This window comes from Oncorhynchus clarkii, chromosome 12, assembly GCF_045791955.1.
Source record: "Oncorhynchus clarkii lewisi isolate Uvic-CL-2024 chromosome 12, UVic_Ocla_1.0, whole genome shotgun sequence".
In the NCBI taxonomy this organism is placed as follows: Eukaryota; Metazoa; Chordata; class Actinopteri; order Salmoniformes; family Salmonidae; genus Oncorhynchus; species Oncorhynchus clarkii.
This window is the reverse complement of record NC_092158.1, coordinates 41,338,641-41,365,037: the sequence shown is the minus strand read 5'-3', so window position 1 is coordinate 41,365,037 and position 26,397 is coordinate 41,338,641.

The following is a 26,397-nucleotide window of genomic DNA, read 5'->3' as shown; positions in this document are numbered from 1 at the left end:
TTCCTGCGCCTGACTTCGCACCCACTACACCCAGAGCGTTACACGAGATTCAATCAGATCAAGCATTAACCGATGATAGCCGACACCCGCATAGCTGATGTTATGGCGATGTCGGAGGTGTTACTGCGTTGGAACTGTCAAATCGGTAAACAGCTGCTCTTGATCATTGTCACAAAACTACACCAAACCTACTCGCATTTCAAGTTTGAGAAAGTGTAGGCTATATACGTAGGAATGATGACATTCAAATTCAAAATTCTTAAACAAAATAATGAAGATTTCTATCAGCCTAATCAAGGTTTTAGATTACATCTCACATTCATGTTTTCAAACTTGTAAACAGGGCTGGATGAGATTTCTGACTCCATGCAGCCAATGGCAATGTCAGCTTATGCCAGGAGCAGATTGTGGATTTGACAGCTCTAACACAGTTCCACCTCAGACACCACCAAAACAACAGCTATGCGGATGTCAGCTAAAGCAGATGTGATTGAATAGGGCCCCAAGTGAGGGAGAGTATGCATGTGTGTATACATGTATGAGATAATCACCTGTACTGGCCGGTGGCCGGTGTAGCAGGTGCAGGGGCAGACGACTGCAGCTGTGAGGATTGTAGTTGAGCTAATAAGGGTGTCAGATCTAAAAGAGAGAGGAACAATTTTCTTAAGTGGAAACAATTATACAACAAAACAGAGTGAGTGATTGAGTGAGTATACGTGTGTGAGATAATTACCTGGACCCCATCACACTGCTTCAGGTCTACAAGCCTCTGGAAGTTCCAGCTTGCCACTCCAGGCCTGGAACAACTTGGAGGAAACACGGTTACCTGTCACCCACCAAGCCTGGTTGGCACATCTGAAAGATAGGCACAATATTATTTTAATGACAAAGCCTTGACTACACACTAACCTAACAAAACAGACTATGGGAAGCGCACAGTAGTACATAGTGCCATGACTACATGGAACTCTATTCCACATGGAGTTTTTGGTAGATTAATTTAAGTGTAATCTGTTACAGTTACCTGCCCGAAATTTGAATTAGTAATGTAACTCTTGGATTACTCAAACTCCGTACTGTAATATGATTACATTCTGTTACTTACTTTCCCCTTAAGAGGCATTAGAAGAAGACAAAAATGAATGTTACCAATTGAACGACATCTATTGCAGGATAAATCACTTTTAAAGTTTACATAGCTGGCCATTATTGGATGTTAAATTGTACTTTATGGATTGGTAATGTAGGCTTCTTCTAACCCATCGCCTTCTGCTACATATAATAAAATAAAATTATATATTTGCATTAAAAACCAAAGTCTATCAGAATTCCAGTCAACCCAATAAATGTTATACCCCTTGATCTTGGAAATATAGATTAGACAAATTGTTTTACCTGAGCATAACCCAACAACTAAGTACTTATTAGCCAGCCCTACTCTGTTGTTTATGATTTTGTTGTCATGGAGGACTGATTGTGCTCACTGATTTGAAAAATGTATGCTGCGCTCATGGAATGGCCTGCTTTGAGCACTACTGAAAAACATGTGAAAATGAATGCCATATGCTGCATTTCTTATAGGCCTATTTACCTTTTAGTTGGTGACACTTATCTTGCTAATATGAAGCTGTTTAAAGGGCAAATCCACAGATGAAACAATAACAAAATGTATCCAAATGTACCCAAATGTATCCAAATGTATCCAAATGTATCCAAATGTATCCAATGTATCCAAATGTATCCAAATGTATCCAAATGTATCCAATTTTTTATTTGACCTTTTATTTATACAGGTTTTTCTCATTGAGATAACATCTCTTTTCCAAAAGAGACCTGTCAATAGGCAGAACAATGGATGCAAGGACTGACCATCCATGATATCAAAATGATTGTTTTAACCATGTTATGAGGCTATACAACGTTTGGTTACATTTACAATGTTTACAAACATTGGAGAAAACAAGCTTATAATTTGGGTTCTCATGGAGTGTGACAGTTCATGAGGCATTCATTTCAAGAATCAATGGATATACATATACTTTATAGAAACTACAGAATGTCCTTTAAGTGGTCAGAATTGAAGGAATGATGGATGGCGCTAAATACAGGGAAATTCTTGAGGGAAACCTGTTTCAGTCTTCCAGAGATTTGAGACTGGGATGGAGGTTCACCTTCCAGCAGGACAATGACCCTAGCATACTGCTGAAGCAATACTCAAGTGGTTTAAGGGGGAACATTTAAATGTCTTGGAATGGTCTAGTCAAAGCCCAGGCCTCAATCCAATTGAGAAACTGTGGTATGACTCAAAGATTGTGGTACACCAGCGGAACCCATCCAACTTGAAGGAACTGGAGCAGTTTTGCCTTGAAGAATGGGCTAAAATCCCAGTGGCTAGATGTGCCAAGCTTAAAGAGACATAACCCATGAGACTTGCAGCTGTAATTGCTGAAAAAGGTGGCTCTACAAAGTATTGACTTTGGGGGGTGAATAGTTATGCACACTCAAGTTTTGTTTTTTTGTCTCATTTCTTGTTTGTTTCCCAATAAAAAATATTTTCAATCTTCAAAGTGGTAGTCCTGTTGTGTAAATCAAATGATACATCCCCCCAAAAAAATATATATTTTAATTCCAGGTTGTAAGGCAACAAAATAGGAAAAATGCCAAGGGGTGAATACTTTCACAAGCATCTATTGTTGTCTCAAAGAGAGAGAAAGACAGTAGTAGAACAAATTAATTTATTCCCAAATGAAGGAGAAGCAAGAGAAAGCTAGAGAGAGAGATGCTATGTTAGCTACCTGGCTATGGCTAGGACTGTTCAACACAACACTGGAACTCTTCCAAGACAGATAAGCTTTTGGTTTTACAAATGTATTGCCACTGGGGACCTCCGGTGTAAGTGCTAAACTGCTTACTGACTGTATACTGTAACGTTACTGCATGATTGTTACAGGTTTACTAACGAGTTAGTTCTATTAGCTATGTTGACTCTAACGTTACTTTAGCTAATATGGTGACAATGATGTACGCTGTGTGTAGTAGCTATGATATGGTTTGTAAAGCTTTTTTTCCGGGTCACATAGCTGATGTGTTTTGCATTGACGTTCACAAGTGACGAAGGGAAAAGATGAGAGGAGGAGAATGCATAGATGTGAGAAGGAATACAACGTGGCTGTTATGAAAGTGAACTGTGTTTACGCGTGATCAGGGGTGTATTCCTTCCGCCAATTCTACTGAAAAACTTTTCTTAAATGGAACAAAACAACGATAAACATTCCTGAATTTGTCCAATAGACACTCTCATTTGCAACTGTACTAATGATTACACCCTATATCAGCTAGAGTGTGCAGGCAAGAGTGTGCAAGGCAGTATTGAATATTAATGTTTTCCCCAAAATATTTTATAATTCGTCTCTCTGTGTTTCATAATTTTAACTTCAATTCGCGAGAGGTAGACTGTATCTCACAGGAGAAAGCATCATAGGAAGTGAAACTGTGCCCCTCTGTCTTTGTATGTGTAGCCCATCTATCTTATGCTGTCTGGTCAAAAATAGTAAGATATGGTTGCCAGCCATAGCATTGAATGCTTGGGAAGCCAGCAAGCATTTGGCATATGAACAAACAGGTTATAGAGCAAACTACGCAATTATCACAATACATAGATTGTAACTGACTTCCCCAGTGATTTTACCCACGCACCGCCACTTAATCTAGGTGTATGGTGTGAGGTTAAATTAAATTAAATTAAATACATTATAGTTCAACTTTGAAGCAAACCCAAACCTAAAATTGTCTGTGAAACGCCCAAGGAGCACATATTGTGGTATGACAGGTGTACCAACATATAGCAAACAGGTTGACCCAGCTGCTCACTATTCACAGAGTGGCTACAGGTCCAGTGTGTACATCTCTTTCTGGCTTAGTCAGGACAACAGTACCACTGGGAAGTGGGTATGAATACTAATTAAGCCAACCTCGGCAGCCCTTCTACCCCTTCCCTCTCCCGGGTTGTAATTAGCTGTCCCTATAGAGCCATTTCTACCTCATTGCAAGACAGGTGGGCATGTCTCAAATTCCATACTGGCTGTTAGACAGTGGAGAGCGTGCACAAGACGTGCTTTAGGAGCACTTTCACAAGCAAATAGAAAAAATGTTGTACCTACCTTGAATAACTCTGGATGATTGTGGCATCATTCTCAAAGGTTGAAGACTGCGAGGAGGGTAGGGCTCCAACCATTCGTAGTTCTTCAGTCCACATCCCCTGTGACGACTTCGAAGTGCAGCATTAACTACTCTAATCAATGGTGTGGGATTAAATAGGCTTGGGCGGTATACTGTAAACTGGGGTGTTTTTGAAATACTGACAGTATGATTTTCAATACTGTCAACAACAACACATGTATGGGGTGCTCTAAAGCTCTGCGCCATAAAGCTCTGCCTAAATTGTACTGAACAGAAATATAAACGCAAGATGTAACAATTTCAAAGATTTTTACTTAGTTACAGTTCATATAAGGAAATCAGGCAATTTGAATAAATTCATTAGGCCCTAATCTATGGATTTCACATGACTGGGCAAGGGTGTAGCCATGGGTGGGCCTTTGAGGGCATAGAAATTGTGGTCACCAAAGATCCCATGGCACTTATTGCAAATTATGTTGTTTATTCTGCTCTTCACAAGTCCTCACTGTCAGGCCTAGCTATGGAATCACAATTTCTCTTGTTTAATAATATAAGGGTGTATACACTAGTGAGGGGTTTAAGAGTTTCCCCGTACACTGTAAAGAGCTTTGAGAGTCTAGAAAGTGCCATGTAAGTCCAATCAATTATTATTATTAAATGTTTTGGCATCTTCCATAGCTTGAAGACCATGCCTTTGTACAGAGATGGAAATTACTACAAGTAAAGGCAAACATCATGATAAGCTTGCAAGCTGAGTTTGAATAAGACATAAGATTACCACTTTGCATTTAGAAAGGTTTTTTTTTTTTATTATAGCTAATAAATAACCAACTCGTTGATGGAACATTACAAAACAAATGCCTGTCTCTCATCTGCCCCTGCTAGCCTTTTGGCATACACACACTCTCTCATCTGATCGGTCATTTCCTACGAACCACAAGCTAGCATACATGTTGACACAACCCCTCATAGTTGGTGGTGCAATTTATTTCCTTTGCTCCTTACTTTTTACTTTTGTATCACACATGTAACGTGATTGGGCATACACTCCCGCACCGTAGGTGGCGGCATGCACAAACACATGTGCGAATGCCAAGAAGAAGAAGAGTGTGTATGGTGCCATTGTGAGCACAATCATCAGTAAAGGAATCTTTCACCTGCTAAGACTTCGCAACTGACATAAATCCCATGATTTAAAGATCCCCCAGTTAGATCTGATGTTTTAGTAGAAGGAAAAGTAGAAAATGATGTTTTTTACTTTTACATTGGCTGCAGTCATATAAAGCCCTTTCTAAACCATTTACAATTGTCTGTCCCCACTTGCCAGGCAGTGATTCAGTCCCAGTTAGGCGGGGTACAGGATGGCTCACTTCCACTTCTCTCTTCTCACCAGTGTAGAGATGAGGGAGATGGAGAGAACTGACATACTGACATCTCAAGGTGAGAGACACAGCGAGAGAGAGATTCCAAAGTACAACAAATGTTTAATGTTGAATTGTTGAATTGCTCATTCATTGGCCCTATACTTCTCCCTTTAGATGTCAAAGCTAAGATCCAGAGTGTCCCAGTGGGGAGCGCAGACAGGGAACAGAGCCCTCCAGACACTTACTCGTGGACCTGAACACCGGCCTGCTCAAAGAGTCAATCAGCGAGATAAAGTTATGTCCACTGCTGGAAGTCTCTCTCTGTTGTCTGTCTGTCTCTGTGTCTCTGTGTACAGGCCTCAGTCAGCTTCACAATGCCATGGGGGACGTGAAAGACATCCAGAACTCCCTGGCAGACATCAGCTAGGACTGGAGGCAAAGCATCAACACCATTGAAACCTGAAGGACGTAAAATATGCTGGGATGCCACACAGTCAGCTTGCCTCAGCCGTGGAATAATATATGTTCAGGTATGCTCAGTTACAACATAAGATACCACTTGACTGGGAACTATTATTTTTGGCTTGCATTGCATTTTACATGATGCTCTACAGCAGGGCTCTTCAATCATGTTCCTGGAGAGCTACCACACTCAGGAACAGGGTTAGAGAGCCCTGCTGTTTGGTTACAATATATTTGTGTTTTAATATTCCTCCTCCCCTTCCTGTGCAGTGCCTGAGATGGTGGCAGACACTCTGTTAATGATAGAGTAGGCCGAGTTGCTGGAGGGCCACCTGGAGTGCTCATGGAATGACCTCATGAACGAACAGTACCGCATGGACAGCAAGAACACGCACAAAATGAACCTCATTTTGGCGAGGTGCAGGGCCTGTCGGATGACCTTGCCAAATAGCTGTGGCTAGTGCTGCAGCAGACATGGGCAAGGCTGGACACCTGTGAGCACGCACATCAAGGGCACCCAGTCGGTGACACACAAATCGGACATGATGTGGCTGAAGGTGGTATCACAAACCTAAAACCTCAGTTTGAACTACAGCAGCACACTGACTATCTGCTGTGGATGTTGTTTATAATTATGGCCTTGTCTTTTGCATAATCATGTGAGATTTTTTATCCTGTATTAAAAGCCTTATCCATAAAAAAATGAAAGCAATTGTCGAGGGTGTTGGACCATTTGACATGCAAAGAAAAGAGGAGAGTCATCAACTGTCCGTGCATTCATCTCCTCCCGACAGGTCTATTGCAACTCATTACTCTCCGGAGTAAAACTCAAGGACCCTCCATACGCTTCAAATGTTTCAAAACTCTGCAGCCCGACTCCTCACCCCGACTAAGTCCTGGCAGCACATCACCCTTGTCCTCTGTGAACTCCACTGTCCCCCCCCCCCCCACCCCCCCCAAACCCCCGCTTCGGCATCAGGGCCTTCTCAAGAGTTACTCTAAAGCTCTGGAACTCCCTCTATCCAGACATCCGTGACTGAATCCATCACTACCCCCCCACACACTATCCTCAAACACCCCATGCTCTCTTCTACATAAACTTGCCTCGTAAAACAATAAGCACCTGCCATATGGGCCATTAAGGCTGGGACAAGGCTAACTATACTGCATCCACTGGTAACGTTATCGGCCAACAATTTCGCACCAAACCAACATTTACTGCATGCAAAGCACATATCTACAACACAAAATCCATGTGTACGTGTGTGTACTGTGCGTATGTTATCGTGTGTATGCATGTGTCTGTGCCTGTGTTTGTGTCTCTTCACAGTCCCCGCTGTTCCATAAGGTGTATTTTTAATCTGTTTTCTTAAATCTAATTTTACTGCTTGCATGAGTTACTTGATGTGGAATCAGGGTTGGGAGTAACAGATTAAATGTAATCTGTTACACGTAAGGGATTACAAAAAACAGTAACTGTAATCTGTTACGTTACCAGCAAGAATATTGAAATCAGATTACTGATACTTTTGAAAATCCTGATGATTACTTTGAGGATTACTTTTAAAAACTTTGACACTTCTGTTTCCTCAATGACATTCAAATCAGCATTGAAAAAGGCGCAAATTTAAGTTTGTTCCACCTGAGCGAGTCTGACCACAAGTCAGAGACCACTATGATGACACACCAAATGGGTTTGATGGATCTCGGGAAGAGCAGGAATAGGCTTTTGTAGGCTACAGTCCAAGCTATGTCTTCCAATGGTACAACTGTAAGTATGACGGCAGTGGTGTAGTCTACCGCGATACGGGTATCACTTATTATTAATATCTACATAGTTGATGTGAATCACACTGCTGCTCTCGTTTAGCTATTTGCGCTTTCTGGATTGTGGTTGTTGTGGATGGCTGTTCACAAAATTAAATGTGGTTGAAATAATGGTTGAATTCAAGAAGTTTATGCTGCCTATCAATCATTGTTTTTAAACAAGTAATTTTTTCATTTCACTTCACCAATTTTGACTATTTTGTGTATGTCCATTACATGAAATCCAAATAAAAATAATTTTAAATTTAAGGTATTAATGCATCAAAATAGTAAAAACGCCAAGGTGGATGAATACTTTTGCAAGGCACTGTACTCACCACATTTTATGCACTGCAGTTCTAGCTAGCTGTGTATTATGCTTTCAGTACTAGAGTCATTCTCTGATCCTTTGGTTTGGTGGAAAACATGTCAGTTCATGCTGCAAGAGCTCTGATGGGTTGGAGGACATCTTCCGGAAGTTGTCATAATTATTGTGTAAGTCTATGAAAGGGGGTGAGAACCATGAGCCTTCTAGGTTTTGAATTTAAATCCCATGTATCCAGAGGACAAAAGCTCAAATCAAATCAAATGTTATTTGTCACATACACATGGTTAGCAGATGTTAATGAGAGTGTAGCGAAATGCTTGTGCTTCTAGTTCCGACAATGCAGTAATAGCCAACGAGTAATCTAACCTAACAATTCCACAACTACTACCTTATACACACAAGTGTAAAGGGATAAAGAATATGTACATAAAGATATATGAATGAGTGATGGCACAGAACGGCATAGGCAAGATGCAGTAGATGGTATCGAGTACAGTATATACATATGAGATGAGTAATGTAGGGTATGTAAACATAAAAGTGGCATAGTTTAAAGTGGCTAGTGATACACATATTACATAAAGATGGCAAGATGCAGTAGATGATATAGAGTACAGTATATACATAAACATATGAGATGAGTGATGTAGGGTATGTAAACATTATATCAAGTGGCATTGTTTAAAGTGGCTAGTGATACATTTTTTACATCAATTTCCATCAATTTCCATTATTAAAGTGGCTGGAGTTGAGTCAGTGTGTTGGCAGCAGCCACTCAATGTTAGTGGTGGCTGTTTAACAGTCTGATGGCCTTGAGATGGAAGCTGTTTTTCAGTCTCGGTCCCTGCTTTGATGCACCTGTACTGACCTCGCCTTTTGGATGATAGCGGGGTGAACAGGCAGTGTTCACCCCGCTAGCTGTCCTCTGGCTACACCATGGTGCTACCCTACAGTGTGCTGTTGAGGCTACTGTAGACCATTGCAAAATAGTATGTTTTAATCAATTATTTGGTGACGTGATTATATTTAGTATAGTTGTATCTAAAAAGGTTAACTTTTTAAATGTTTAACTAATTCAATTTTTCTGACACATAGGAAGATGGTCCTCCCCTTCCTCCTCTGAGGAGCCTCCACTGGTCGGTCCCCTGATGTGAAAATGTAAGAGATGGCCTTCCAGGTCAAGCCTTACAGTGACATGCAGTCAGGATTTTCCTTTTAAGTTATATTAGTGGTTGAAGTGTGAATGTTTTTACTTCTGGTAAAGTGCAGGTTTTGTCCTTTGGTCTGATGATTAGCTTGATAAAAGTCTGAAGTTTACAAAGTGAAGCTAACAAGCCTGGCGAGTTCAAATATTGACTCATAGACTGCTTTAAATTGCTTTAGGTGGCTATAGTTTGGATTCCCTTTTTTAAGTTTGCTTAATCTTATTCATTCCCTAGACAGACTGACTCTGTCAGATTGTCTCTCTTTTGTAATACAGTCTGTAATATACAGTATAACAATATATATCAAGCAGTGACGTGTGATGATGTCAGTGGCTGGGTAGGCACTGGCTATTATCAAAGCCATACTTATTCACACATAAACATAGATGAAGCACAAGTTCACCATACAACTGTGAGCTCCAACAACCCAGAGTGACATAGGCTATTAAAGGGATACTTCAGGATCCAGGCGGAGTGTCGCTCTGCTGCACACCAGCTGCACTACACCCCTGCTGATAGTGATGCAGCAAATCACATTTTATTTTTCACATGCGCCGAATACAACACCTTATAGTGAAATGCTTACTTACAAGCCCTTAACCAACAATGCAGTTTTAAGAAAATACCTAAAAGAAAGTAAGAGATAAGAATAACAAATAACTAAAGAACAGCAGTAAATTACGATAGCGGGGCTATATACAGGGGGTACCGGTACAGAGTCAATGTGGGGCACTGGTGTCGAGGTAATTGTGGTAATTATGTACATGTAGGTAGAGTTATTAAAGTGGCTATGCATAAAGTAGTTGCTCCACTAAAAGATTTGTGATTATGCTGCGGTACTTAGAGGTCATTTGTGGTTTAGTATGGTTCCCTGCGTCACCACTTCATTGTTCCAGACCAGCGCAAGGGGGAGTTAGAGCACTGATTATGCTTTTGGGTCCTACTGTGTCTCTAACTGACAATGAATGGGTGACATAAACCTAAATAGAAACTGATACACGACTTTCATATGACTTTTTTTTTTACCTTTATTTAACTAGATAGCTCGCTAGTCAGTTAAGAACAAATTCTTATTTTCAATGACAGCCTAGGAACAATGGGTTAACTGCCTGTTCAGGGGCAGAACAGTCAATTTGTACCATGTCAGCTCAGGGGTTTGAACTTGCAACCTTCCTGTTACTAGTCCAACAATCTAACCACTAGGCTACTCTGCCACCCTAAAATTGTTGTTACAGTAAGGTTTTTATTATTTTATTTTGTTAGGATTATTTTGCTCTTAATGTGGTAGTGTAGCCACTCCCGACCGGTTACGTTGTACAACGCCTGTGTGGCACAATGGACTAAGACACTGCATAGCAGTGCAAGCTGTGTTGTTATAAATGCTGGTTCAATACCTGTGTTGGCCTTGACTGGGTGACCCATGAGATGACTGTAGGTGTTTGGTCTCTCTCCTTCTAAAAACAGAAATAAAAAAATATAAATAACAAACTGGCTTTATTTACAAATTAGTAACAATGTCTCACCCTATATTCAAGAATGGCCTTTTTCTCGCTCATTTTACACTATTTGAAAACGAAATCATCTCCAAAATATGGTTATTTTTTAAACAATTATTAAGCTATTATTATTATTAATTTAGAATGATATAAAAGCTCCTAGGATATTCTCACAGATATATTATTAACCCTGTTATTAGCAGGACAATACATATTGGTAATATTGGTCATGGCTCCCGAGTGGCACACAATGGGATTGCCAGCTGTATCCACTGAAAGCGTATGAGGTTCAAGGCATGAGGGCAGGTGGCACGGGATGGGCCGCAGAGCCGCACACAGAAGACAGACCTAGCCCAAGGGGAAGGGAGGAGGAGGAAAGGGGGGTGGGCCCCCACCCGCCACACTGGGTAGCACAGAGCAACGCTTTAAGGGGCATTGCACTAATAATGGCGCTGACTAGGGAAACATTCCCACTGTTCTTAGTGCCAGTCTGCACGTTCAAACTAAAATACACAATATACACAATACCCATAATGTCAAAGTGGAATTATGTTTTTAGAAATGTTTAGAAAAGTATTACAATTGAAAAGCTGAATTGTCTTGAGTCAATAAGAATTCAGGCAACAAGACAAAGATTCCCCGACCTATCAATGCAAATCAAATCAAATCAAATGTATTTATATAGCCCTTCGTACATCAGCTGATATCTCAAAGTGCTGTACAGAAACCCAGCCTAAAACCCCAAACAGCAAGCAATGCAGGTGTAGAAGCACCGTGGCTAGGAAAAACTCCCTAGAAAGGCCAAAACCTAGGAAGAAACCTAGAAGAGGAACCAGGCTATGTGGGGTGGCCAGTCCTCTTCTGGCTGTGCCGGGTGGAGATTATAACAGAACATGGCCAAGATGTTCAAATGTTCATAAATGACCAGCATGGTCGAATAATAATAAGGCAGAACAGTTGAAACTGGAGCAGCAGCACGGCCAGGTGGACTGGGGACAGCAAGGAATCATCATGTCAGGTAGTCCTGGGGCATGGTCCTAGGGCTCAGGTCCTCCGAGAGAGAGAAAGAAGAGAGAATTAGAGAAAGCACACTTAAATTCACACAGGACACCGAATAGGACAGGAGAAGTACTCCAGATATAACAAACTGACCCTAGCCCCCCGACACATAAACTACTGCAGCATAAATACTGGAGGCTGAGACAGGAGGGGTCAGGAGACACTGTGGCCCCATCCGAGGACACCCCCGGACAGGGCCAAACAGGAAGGATATAACCCCACCCACTTTGCCAAAGCACAGCCCCCACACCACTAGAGGGATATCTTCAACCACCAACTTACCATCCTGAGACAAGGTTGAGTATAGCCCACAAAGATCTCCGCCATGGACAACCCAAGGGAGGGCGCCAACCCAGACAGGATGACCACATCAGTGAATCAACCCACTCAGGTGACGCACCGCTTCCAGGGACGGCATGAGAGAGCCCTAGTAAGCCAGTGACTCAGCCTCTGTAATAGGGTTAGAGGCAGAGAATCCCAGTAGAAAGAGGGGAACCGGCCAGGCAGAGACAGCAAGGGCCGTTCGTTGCTCCAGTACCTTTCCGTTCACCTTCCCACTCCTGGGCCAGACTACACTCAATCATATGACCCACTGAAGAGATAAGTCTTCAGTAAAGACTTAAAGGTTGAGACCGAGTTTGCGTCTCTGACATGGGTAGGCAGACCGTTCCATAAAAATTGAGCTCTATAGGAGAAAGCCCTGCCTCCAGCTGTTTGCTTAGAAATTCTAGGGACAATTAGGAGGCCTGCGTCTTGCAACACTTGAAGACTACCAACAAAAGGAGTTGATCAAAAGCAAGGGAAGGGAGCTTAAAGGGACCAGATTCGGTCTCACTGACCAATTTCCTCAGGAGATAAACGAAGAGGCTGAATCCTGTACAGAGGCAACAGAGGAAGAGGAGTATGCGTGCCTTTCTCATTGTGGACAAACTCTTTATAGACAGACAGCTCTTCCGAGACAGCTCCATAACACCATGGCCGTACTAAATTCTACGGGGACGTCAGGTTCTGAAAATAAATAATGGGGACTGTAAAAACATTGAAAGACTGAAGTTGATATGCGCACACATGCACTCAACTACACTCTTGCTTACACATACGGACGCATACTGTACATACACACACACACACACACACACACACACACACACACACACACACACACACACACACACACACACACACACACACACACACACACACTTGATCTCTCTCTGCTCTCTATTGTTAACTTTTCTATAGCTTAATGTTTTTTGTTTGACTATCTTTGGTATGTCTTTGTCTACATGTTTATCTATGTTTACAACAAGCAATGGGAAGATATCAGAACAAGGACGTTGGGGAATAATAACATAGTACGGGATACATTTGTGCTGTAGTGAAGCCGTCTCTAAAGTAATGCAAGGTCCCTTTCATAATCATGTGAAACGTCAATTGCTATGGATATGCTGGGATCGGTTTTTCTATGAAAATGATGTTAAACGTAATTATGATGCAACTAAGATGCGACTATGATGGTGATACGATGTGGATTACAATTATTATCCTGATGTCACGCCCTGACCTTAGAGACTTTTTATTTCTCTATTTGGTTAGGTCAGGGTGTGATTTGGGTGGGCATTCTATGTTTTCTATTTCTTTGATTTTGGCCGAGTGGGTTCCCAATCAGATGCAGCTGTCTCAGATCGCTGATTGGGAATCATACTTAGGCAGCCTTTTCCCACCTAATGTTGTGGGTAATTATTTATTTTGCGCCACATGTTCGGTTGTTTGTGTGCGCCACAAGACCCGGTCACGGAAGCCCGAGAGGCAGCTCCAAAAAGTTTTTTGGGGAGGGCACACGAGTAGATTGGTGGAGTCAGGGTTTAGACCTGAGCCAACTCCCCGTGCATACCGTGGGGAGCATGTGGCCGGTCAGGCACCGTGTTATGCGGTGATGCGCACTGTGTCTCCAGTGAGCATTCACAGGCCGGTGCGCTCTGTGCCAGCGCCCCGCATTTGCCGGGCGGAAGTGGGCATCCAGCCAGGACTGGTTGTGCCAGCTCTACGCTTCAAACCTCCAGTGGACTCCACGGCCCAGTGTATCTGGTGCCTGCTCCATGCACCAGGCTTCCAGTGCATCTCCCCAGTCCGGTGAGACCTGTTCCGGTTCCATGTACCAGGGCTCCAATATGTCTCCCCAGCCTGGTAAGCCCTGTGGCAGCTCCACGCACCAGGCTTCCAGTACGTCTCCTCAGTCCGATGAGACCTGTTCCGGATCCACATATGAAGCCTCTAGTGATTATCCATGGCACGAAGCCTCCAGTGATGATCTGTGGCCCGGAGCATGTGGTGATGATCCATGGCACGAAGCCTCCAGTGATAATCCGTGGCCCGGAGCCTCCAGTGATAATCCATGGCACAAAGCCTCCAGTGATGATCCAGGGAATGGAGCCTCCGGCGACGGTCCCCAGTCTGGAGCCTCCAGCGACGGTCCGGAGCCTGCAGCGACAGTCCCCAGTCCGGAGCCTGCAGCGACGGTCCCCAGTCCGGAGCCTGCAACGACATTTTGCAGTCCGGAGCCTCCGGCGGGGGTTCCCAACCCAGAGCCTCCGGCGATGATCCATGGTCCAGTTCCTCCGGCGACGATCCACGGTCCGGAGTCTCCGGCGACGATCCACGGTCCGGTTCCACGGAAGTGGAGGGATCAGCATGCGGAGCGGGGGCTACGTCCCGAACCGGAGCCACCACAGAGGATAGATGCCCACCTGGACCCTCCCCTATAGAGTCAGGATTTGCGGCCGGAGTCCGCACCTTTGGGGGGGATGATTTGGGTGGGCATTCTATGTTTTCTATTTCTTTGTTTTTGGCCGAGTGTGGTTCCCAATCAGAGGCAGCTAGCTGTCTATCGTTGTCTCTTGGGAATCATACTTAGGCATCCTTTTTCCCACCTAATGTTGTTGGTAATTATTTATTTTCTGTGTGTGTTTGTGTGCGCCACGGTTGCGTCACGTTCGGTTTCTGTTTCCCTGTTTTTTGTGAAGGTTTCACTTTATAAAAAAAAAAATTGAATTTGAATTACATGCACGCTGCGCCTTGGCTCATCTATGACAGGGAGATTGAAGACAGTGAACGTGACACCTGAATATTAAGGCTATACTCACTTCATGTTACACACATAGACACCATGCAAATTGGCTAGGTTATTATTTATTTAGACATCACACATTATATTATTATTCTTCAACCTTCTCAGATTACTACACACATAATATATTGACTCAATTTTTCTAACATCTGTGGCATTGGCTCACAGGCAATCAGACAAGGAAATAAAACAAATATTGCTAGAACCTGTCTCTTGAATTCTGAACATCAAACATTTGAAATCTCTAATTTTGACAGTCATAATACCTCTTATGGCAGTACATTTACAGTAGTATCTAGTTATGGTAAGGGGTGAAATACGTATACCCAGTTATAATTGTAACAGTTGGTAAATAATAAATAATAAATAACAGTTGGTTATAATGGTAAAAAAAATGATCAGTCTTGAAATGGCTAAAACAAAAGGAATATAACTGTTTACAGGAAACTCACTCTTCATCCTTAGATGAAGTTGCGTGGAAAAGGGAATGGGGTGGTGAAAATGTTCTGTCATGGACAAAGGAACTCAAAAGGTGTGATGATATGAATTAACAAAAATGTTGATCTGAATTCATCTACAGTGGGGAGAACAAGTATTTGATACACTGCCGATTTTCCTACTTACAGAGCATGTAGACGTCTCTAATTTTTATCATAGGTACACTTCAACTGTGAGAGACGGAATCTAAAACAAAAATCTAGAAAATCACATTGTATGTAAGTAATTGTAAGTATTTCATTGGCATTTTATTGCATGACATAAGTATTTGATCACCTACCAACCAGTAAGAATTCCGGCTCTCACAGACCTGTTAGTTTTTCTTTAAGAAGCCCTCCTGTTCTCCACTCATTACCTGTATTAACTGCACCTGTTTGAACTCGTTACCTGTATAAAAGACACCTGTCCGCACACTCAATCAAACAGACTCCAACCTCTCCACAATGGCCAAGACCAGAGAGCTGTGTAAGGACATCAGGGGTACAATTGTAGACCTGCACAAGGCTGGGATGGGCTACGGGACAATAGGCAAGCAGCTTGGTGAGAAGACAACAACTGTTGGCGCAATTATTTAGAAAATGGAAGAAGATCAAGATGACGGTCAATCACCCTCGGTCTGGGGCTCCATGCAAGATCTCACCTCGTGGGGCATCAATGGTCATAAGGAAGGTGAGGGATCAGCCCAGAACTACACAGTAGGACCTGGTCAATGACCTGAAGAGAGCTGGGACCACAGTCTCAAAGAAAACCATTAGTAACACACTACGCCGTCATGGATTAAAATCCTGCAGCGCACGCAATGTCCCCTTGCCCAAGCCAGCGCATGTCCAGGCCCGTCTGAAGTTTGCCAGTGACCATCTGGATGATCCAGAGGAGGAAAGGGATGAAGGTTGTGTGGTCTGATGAGACAAAAATAGAGCTTTTTGGTCTAAACTCCACTCGCCGTGTTTGGAGGAAGAAGAAGGATGAGTACAATCCCAAGAATACCATCCCAACCGTGAAGCATGGAGGTGGAAACATCATTCTTTGGAGATGCTTTTCTGCAAAGGGGACAGGACACCTGCACCGTATTGAGGGGAGGATGGATGGGGCCAGGTATCACGAGATCTTGGCCAACAACCTCTTTCCCTCAGTAAGAGCATTGAAGATGGGTCGTGGCTGTGTCTTCCAGCAACGACCCGAAACACACAGCCAGGGCAACTAAGGAGTGGCTCCGTAAGAAGCATCTCAAGGTCCTGGAGTGGCCTAACCAGTCTCCAGACCTGAACCCAATAGAACATCTTTGGAGGGAGCTGAAAGTCTGTGTTGCCCAGCAACAGCCCCAAAACATCACTGCTCTAGAGGAGATCTGCATGGAGGAATGGGCCAAAATACCAGCAACAGTGTGTGAAAACCTTGACCTCTGTCATTGCCAACAAAGGGTATATAACAAAGTATTGAGAAACTTTTGTTATTGACCAAATACTTATTTTCCACCATAATTTGCAAATAAATTAATAAAAAATCCTACAATGTGATTTTCTGGATTTTTTTATTCTAATTTTGTCTGTCATGGTTGAAGTGTACCTATGATGACAATTACAGGCCTCTCTCATCTTTTTAAGTGGGAGAACTTGCACAATTGGTGGCTGACTAAATACTTTTTTGCCCCACTGTACATGGAGGAGACTTAATCAAGCTAATTGTCTTGACTATTGTCTTATCTCTTTCTCTCTTGCATCAAAGGTTAAAACGTATTGATAGGAGACATAATGTGATCAGATCATCATCTAATTGGCCTTCACATAACTCTCACATAATTTACACACGGATGGGGATATTGAATATTTAATGGTCTACTGGAGGACAATTTATTTTTAACTAAGACAAAATCATATATAACAGATTTTTTTCCAGTACAATACAGATTCAGAAAATCCACTTATTGTTTAGGATACTTTTAAATGTACCTTCAGATGTCATTCAATATTCATCATTAATTTAAAAAAAAGCTGTTTCTGTCTAAAGAGTCGAACAATGGAAAGACATGAACTAACAGTACAAGAAGATACAAAATAAGTTGGAGGAAAAACAAAAAGAACTGTAGGAACTTATTCAAGAATGATCTAATATAATATATTACAAAAATAAAGCAAACTGGATGGAATATGGAGAAAAATGCACCAAGTTCTTCCTGAATCTCCAACACAGGAATGCTACCAAAAATAATTAGAAGAAACTCGTTACTAAAGACAGATTCATCTATGATTCTCCGGATTATATTTTAAAAGACGAAGCTAAATCTTTTAAGCAGATGTTTTCTTTTCAGATTGCTGTAAGGAATTATTTCTAAATAATAAAAAATTGAAAATTAACAAATGTACAAAAAGATTTGTGTGAAGGCCAAATTACAGAGGAATAACTTTTTGATGCTATTAAATCCTTTCAGTCTGGATCCTTTCAGTCCTTTTTTGATATACTCAAACCTCATTATTAGCATGTTTGAACTACTCCTTTTTAAATGGTATTCTGTCAGGTACTCAGCAGGAAGGTCTGAATTCACTGTTATTAAAACAAGACCCAGATGGCAAATATAAAGATCCAGTTATCAAAAAAACTAGAGGCTTCTTACACTTCAATATTGTGATGCAAAAATACTAGCGAAATGCACAGCACAAGTATTTTTCATCCTGATCAGACAACTACTAGAAATAATAGAACAACATGAACCACCTAAGAAGCCAGGCCTTGTATTTATAGCAAATTTTGAAAAGTTGTTTGATAAAGTAAGACTGGATTTATTTATCTCTTATAAAATGTGTAAAAGTAATGTATAGGTGTAAAATAGTAAAGCGGCTACTTCTCAAGGAGTTTTGAATTGTCAAGAGGAGTTAAACAAGGGTGTCCGCTTGTCACAATATCTATTTGTTATGGCCATCGAAATTGAAGCTATTAAAATCAGATCAAATAACAATATTAGAGGATTTGAATTCCAAGGCTTAAAACGAAGGTGTCCATGTATGCTGACGACTAAAGTTGTATGTTCACTTCTTGAGTGTAGGGGGCTGGATTTTCGTTTTTGAATAAAAAACGTACCCATTTGAAACTGACTATTTCTCAGGCCCAGAAACTAGAATATGCATATAATTGTCAGATTAGGATAGAAAACACTCTAAAGTTTCCAAAAACTGTCCAAATATTGTCTGTGAGTATAACAGAACTGATATTGCAGGCGAAAACAGGGATGTCAACCAGATTCCTTTTCCTATGGCTTCCTCAAGGTGTCAAGAGTCTTTAGACATAGTTTCAGGCTTTTATTTTGAAAAATGAACGAGAAAGATAACATTGTGTCAGTGGATAGCTGGGTATTCGCAGAGTTTTGCTTGCGCAACAGAGTGGGGGCAGCCATTGTCTCTCCCTCTCCTACTGAAAAAGCGACAGTCCCGGTTGATACATTATCGATTATATATTTTAATAACAACCTGAGGATTGATTAGAAAAAATGTTTGACATGTTTCTGTGGATATTACGGATACTATTTGGAATGGTCGTTTGTAATTTCGTGACCGCTCGAGCCTGTGGATTTCTGAACACAATGCACCAAACAAATGGAGCTATTTTGTCTGCTAGTGTTTGAAATATTTGGTCATATTTTGTCTACTCAGAGAGATGTTCTCAAATTGCAGCTCTAACATAGCCTGGTCAACATATGGGACAATGGCGTACATAACAGTGTCATCTGCATACAGAGTTTTAACAGATAGACCAAAATGATTTAGGTAAATAGTAAAGAGAACAGGTCCCAGTACCGACCGCTGCGGTACACCTTTTTTAATATCTAGGAAACTAGACTTAACACCATCAGAAATCACACATTGAGTCCTGTCTGACATATAATTCTCAAACCACTTGCAAAATGCCTGATCAAGGCCTATTTCAGTCAACCTTTGAGTAAGAATGTGATGTCAAGAGTATCAAAGGCCTTGGAAAGGTCTATAAATTAGGAAGCTCAGGCAATTTAACACATCATCTAAAATAAGCATAGTAGCTGAAATGGTGTTATGCTAGGTCTAAAACCGAACTTGTGCACATTAAGTATAGAGTGAGAAGTTAAAAAAAATCCTAGCTGAAAGTTAGTCAAGGATTCAAAAACTTTGGAAAGGCAAGATCATTTAGAAATTGAAAGATAGTTATCTTGGTCAGAAAGATCTTCTCTTTTTTTGTAGGGGGAGGACATGTACCGCTTTCCAGATCTTATGCATAACACCAGAACCAATTGTCAAGTTAAAAATATAGGTCAGTGGCTCTACAATAAGTGGGGCAGAGAGCTGCAGTAAGGGATCAAGTGAATCTGTCTTTGTTCTTTGTTGGCCGGGTATGGTTCCCAATCAGAGGCAGCTGTCTATCGTTGTCTCTGATTGGGGATCATATTTAGGCAGCCTTTTTTCCACCTTTAGTTTGTGGAATCTTGTTTGTGTGTAGTTGCTTTCTGCACTGCATGTAGTTTTACGTTCATTTTTTTGTATTTTGTTGTTTTTCGGTGTCATTTAAATAAAAGAAAAATGTACACCTACAACGCTGCACCTTGGTCCAATCCATCTCTAAATTTGTGACAGATGATCCTTTCAAGTAGGTGGCCAGCTGATTCAAAAAGGTTATTAAAAAAAAAAAATTCAATCAAGGGGTGGAGTTTTGTTGAAAAGATTTGTCCACTTTCCAGAAATTGGCTGGATTACCACCACTCTCCTATACACAATTCAAGAAATATGTTGATTTTTTAAACCAGGGATTGACATCTATTTCTGAAATGTCTGAAGGACTTCCAATCATATTTAGAATCAAGCAGTCTTGTCTTAGCCCAAGCTACATTTATTTCCTATAATTTCTCAGACAAAAAGTTACGGAATAGAGCAGGCAAAATTCTAAGGGAACACCTGGTTCAGTCTGCTTTTCAACAGACACTGAGAGACAAATTCACCTTTCAGTAAGACAATAACCTAAAACACAAGGCCAAATATACACTGGAATTGCTTACCAAGACGACATTGAATGTTCCTGAGTGTCCTAGTTACCGTTTTGACTTAAATCGTCTTGAAAATCTATGGCAAGACTTGAAAATGTCTGTCTAGTAATGATCAACAACCTTGAATATTTAAAAAAAATAATTTGCAAGTATTGTACAATCCAGGTATGCAAAGCTCTTAGAGACTTACCCATAAAAACATGTTTTCACTTTTTTTATCATTATGGGGTATAGATGGGTGAGAAGAAAATCAATTGAATCCATTTTGAATTCAGGCTGTAACACAACATGTGGAATAAGTTAAGGGGTATGAATACTTTCTGAAGGCACTGCATACAAAGAGAAAAAATAACCTGTTAAGGTGAAGTAGGAAATTGCGTCAAACGCCTACTATCCTGAATTCCTGAAATCCTGATATTGTCCAGTATCCCCCAAAAACTTGTCCATTTCATTTAACATCCATAACGGTTCTAATTCTGAAATTTCAAAGTGTAATTTACAAACTTTAGAAGCATTTTTAAAACTATTATACATGCTAAGTTTGCATTTCCTGCTTTTCAGGAAAATTCTCAGCAGCAAAATAGTGATCAAATTAAGATCCTACATCTGCACATTGTTGCCCAAATAATCAAGCATAGCCAAAGCCAATGGGAGGCTCCTCTCATTATGTGGAGATATGACTTGTTTTAGTGTACCTATAATGAAGTTTGAGGAAAGATTTTAATATAGCCTGTGTGCCTCCTTTTTATCGATGGCCCTGTTGTCACCTTATGTTCCAAAACAGATTTTCTGTTTTGAAACAGCTTTGCTTCAGCATGTGGACAAACAAAGGAAGGAAAAAGCATGTATTTGAGGTCCATGGCAGACTGGGCCAATTACTCAAGCCTTCTGGTTGATCCTCCATCCCCTGTACCAGATGAGCGTATTATTCCAATGCTTGAAACCCACTGCTCCGTTTCGGATGGGCGCTTGCCAGGCATCCAAGGAAAAAATAAAGGACACAGATTTAAGCCATCTTCCCTTCAAACTTCCTCTTCAAATACAAGTATACTGATACTAATGCAACCTGTTACCATCTCTATAAATATAGCTTGACACATTTTCAGTGACGATCTGCTTATATTTACAATAGAGCCCATGGTGATTGCAGGGCACTGATGCATCTTAGCACAGAGGTACTGCCAAAAATGGTACCACATTGTGCAATTGCCGTCCTGAAAATAATATTTTGACTATCAATTATGTGTGTGATGCTGGGTTTGTCAATATGTGGGAGCAACAGATTACAGGGAAATTGAAAGTGACAAAGTTTGAAACTGAACAAGGGCATGTATCGAAATTAGTTTCACACTACCTAGTATGTACAGTGTAATTATTTTCACAATTTGCATATATAGAAAATCAACCAGGCATGGCTAAACACTGTCTTGACATGCTATTTCTGTTCTTTTGATTTTAGCTATTCATGCTGTTTTTAGGTTCTGGAAAGACATCACTGCTCTTTCAGAGCTAAACTTGTCTTACTCACTGTTTTTATATTTAGACCTAGTTGATCTCACAGCCTCATAATTGTTTGCAAAATAGTTATGCACATCTATATGTATCATACATTTTCATGACTTTCTACTTCTGTATTTGACTGTGCAACAAACTAATTCAGTCTTTATTACACTGTTACAGCTTTAGTGGGTAAAATGGGTGCTTTGTGCAGACAAAAAACACAGCTCTACAAAGACACTGACTGTAATAGTGATGAACTGGAGTTAGTGTAGATCTAGTGAGTGAGAGTGGCTTATTGGTATTATTATTTTAATAAGTGTAGCTTACTCAATGATAAAGAAATATGATGCAATTTCAGTATTATAATTTGCATTAATCTTTTGGCCAATGCAAACAAATGTGTCCTACATAACTTAATACATGTTCATCACTTACAAGATCTTCTAGAAAAGCTAGATTTACACTTATATTGGTCCTTAATCTGATTTACTGTAAATGTTGGATGTTCATTTTAGAATAAATGTTTTTTAAATGGTTTAAAGGTTTTAAGAGATAAAGACCATATTTCCTCATAATATACTGCAAGTCAATCATCTTAATTTTATTGATCATGTGAAATATAAGAATCCTTTAAAAAATATATAACATTTACTACTGTATTTTCTTCAACAAAAAGAATCTGTTCATCGGCCTACTGCTGTATAGAGTGTGTTTCAATTGAGGACATTTGTAGCTTTCACATCGTCTATATTGTTTGACTGTGGACCTTCCTACAGATCGATCGTCTTCTTGGTCTGAGTGAAAGCAGAGCTTTTTAATGACAGTACAGTTGCAGAAATTGGAGAGGCCTTGTGTATAGATTTGGTAGTATCAGAGATGGCAATTATTCCTGAGAATTCTTTGTTTTCACAGTTTGGTACTTATCTCACCATTATGCTCCCTAGTAAGTTTCAGTTTTTTACAACACAAAATGTATTTCCGTACAAATTGCTTATGCACCTGAAGTCTGGGAATGATGCTACTATCCCAATAAAAGACAACCCATCTCTATAAATGTCAGTAAACCATGAAATGGCATGTGTAACTTGCACACAATGCAGGCTATCCTATCAGGATGGTACAGTTTCATCGCCTTGGTACTCAAGCTTGAAAGGGTTTGTTGGGATCTAGTAAATTGGCAGCATTTCTCATGCCTTTCATGGGTCATCTCCATCCATACAGACCCACAATGTACAGTATTTCCATTCTCTGATATGCAAGTAATCTTTTTAGAGGAATTCTAGATTAAAATGGTAATATGCAAATTTGGGCATACTGTAGATTGAATCTTTACATTGTGGAACTGAAGAAAAATATAATTTTCAGGTGTAATTTACCTTAGCGGGTTGACGTCACTAAACAGTGGCCTCAAAAGCAGTATTGGTTCCTGCTTGAATTTGTTGTGATTTAACATAGCTTACATAGCTTGTGTAAAATATATTTGCAAATTATGCACTATAGTGAAATGTGACTCATTCTGGTACAACAATATGCAAATTATTTCACGATATTGAGACATGTTTGAGTCAATATATTTGCAACAACTTGTGAAGGACATACTTCTGTGGCCTACTTATTTCAAACAGAAATTTGGCAGGATTTGAGACACATTGCCTCTGGCACAGGCTTAGTAGGCAGGCTTTATTCCTGAAACAAGGACTTGATAATAGCAAAGCCCAGAGAAAGCATAATGAACGATTTAACAATGTCTGGTAAAGATTGAATGCATTGTCTTCTCTCCACCAGCTTGGCACCGTCGTCCACTACAATTAATCCCAGAGAAGCAATGGTCAGGATAGCTATTCAACACCAACAGTCAAAGGAATTCTAGAGTTGCATATCACAGCATTTCATGTTTTCTGGTGGTGCCTGATAACCTAAATACACCAATACTGCAAGGGTACAGTATATTATGTCGACCACTGGCTACATAGCAAGGCTACAATTCACCTCTTTTTCCTGCTTGGGCCTGTTCAGTATACCTACTGTAGTCCTCATTAATGCCATTCTAAACAGCCTGTCATTAACTTCTAGGGTTTGACATGGACTTAATTCACCATGGACCATGTTAAGATACATTTCAATCACTTTAATTTAGCATGACAATTTTTCTGATTTTGTCAATGCATCACGTGATGAAGAATTTAATCATCATGAATGCAGAAGTGATCTGTTCATTTGTGTTACATTTGTTTGAGGACAATCATATCCAGACAGGAAAATTATTTAGATTCCCAGGCACGCGGAGGGAGTATCATTAAAGAAAACGTGGATTATATAAAGAGGTTTTGTAATGATTGTTTCAGAGTTCAGAATGCCACCATGGCGCATCTATCAATATGCAGATGAAATGAGGCGATGGAGCAGGAATACTGGGTTTTAGTTGCTGGGTTTTTATTACACACCGAGACACAGGAGAACATGGGGAAAGGTTGTAGGATCAACAATTGTTGTGGTTTACTAGGGAAATACAAAAGATACAAACACATGTTAACATACAAGCATGACTGACAAGTGCATAAAGTGAAATGCATTTTTACCAACAAATTGAGGATATATCTTACAAAATGGACTGACAGGAAATAGTACCAAGGATTATGGCAGCATATGAACTTTAACATCAAACTAAAAGGATCTTAAATATGAACATTTATACATATTCTTCAATAATGAAAGGTACTCACTTTGTCAGTCACGTACAACATGGAAAGGAAAAACATAGGATGGTCACCCCATGCATTCAGCAGCAGGAATAAGGAAGACCTGGGGGGGGGGGGGGGGGGGGGGGGGTTATATTAGACAAGGAGTGCAAATGCCTACAATCCTGAATCTCGTGAAATTGTCCAGTGTCCCCAAAAAACGTGTCCATTTCATTTCACATCCATAACGGATGAAATTCTGAAATTTCAAAGTGTAAATTACAAACTGTAGAAGTCTTTTTAAAACTATTATACATGCTAAGTTTGCATTTCCTGCTTTTCAGGAAAATTCTCAGCAGCAAAATAGTGATCAAATAAAGATCCTACATCTGTACATTGTTGGGACAGGAGAGTTGAGTGGCAATTGTATTTTGTTATTATATTTAACCTATTTAACTAGGCAAGTCAGTTAAGAACAAATTTGTACTTACAATGACGGCCTACCAAAAGGCAAAAGGCTTCCTGTGGGGACGGGAGCTGGGATTAAAATAAAAAATATAGGACAAAACACACAGCATGACAAAAGAGACACCACAACACTACATAAAGAGAAACCGAAAACAACAACATAGCATGACAGCAACACATGACAACACAGCATGGTGGCAACACGACATGACAACATGGTAGAAACACAACATGGCAGCAGAACAACATGGTAGCAGCACAAAACATGGTACAATCATTATTGCGCACAGACAACGGCACAAAGGCAAGAAGGTAGAGAACAAAACATCACGTGAAGCAGTCACAACTGTCAGGGAGCAAGGGAGGGGTGGTCTAAGGTTAACGGTGAGAACATGTGCCTTCACAACAGCCACCTCCAAATTTCCATGGGAAAAAGGGTCCGTCATGGAGTTGGGGGTCTTGGCCGGTCTGGAGAGGGTTTGGCTTGGTTATTGGGTTTTGATGGGATTGGTGATGGGTTTGCATAGGATCAGGAGGTGATGGCCTTTGCAGAAGGGACATAGTGTCGTAAAGTTGCATTTAGAGGCCTGGTGGTTTCGAACATAGCACCAACATCTCTTGTGGTTCTGGATCCAGTATGCCTTTTGGTCATTGGTCATCTGGCTGAACTGTGCACAACTACTAATGTGGTGATCAGAAGAATTGCAGTGTGCACATGTGGATATACAGGATGTTGATGGCTGATGACTTGAACTGACCAGTTTGGTATGGAAGATGAAAGTAGTGGCTTGGATGGGCCTGTGAGGGGAGTGATGCTGCTGATCTGAGGCTGGAAGGCACTGTTCCTGTGTCTAGGTAGGCACCAAGCTTCTGTCTGGAGCCAGGTGGCAAAGTCTGGTAGATAGTAGGATATAGCACAGGTGCTACAAATTAAATGCTTAATATAAAACGCTCAACATGGGAACCACACACGCCCAAAGTGCTTGCCGTCGTCAAATGCGTTAATCTCCTTGTATGCCAGTTGTCTGGGTTGTCTATATGGTTCATAAAGGGCCAATATTGCCTAGGTGAAGGGGTGATTGGAAAAGGAGGAGAGGGCTAGGGGCTTTGCTCTATCCACCTGCTGGTGGTCAAGTAGAATGAGAAACTTGAATTGTTCAGTCTGGATAGATGAGATTGGTGAGAGCCATTTTAAGCAGAAGGTATTGCATTTCATCTTCACTTG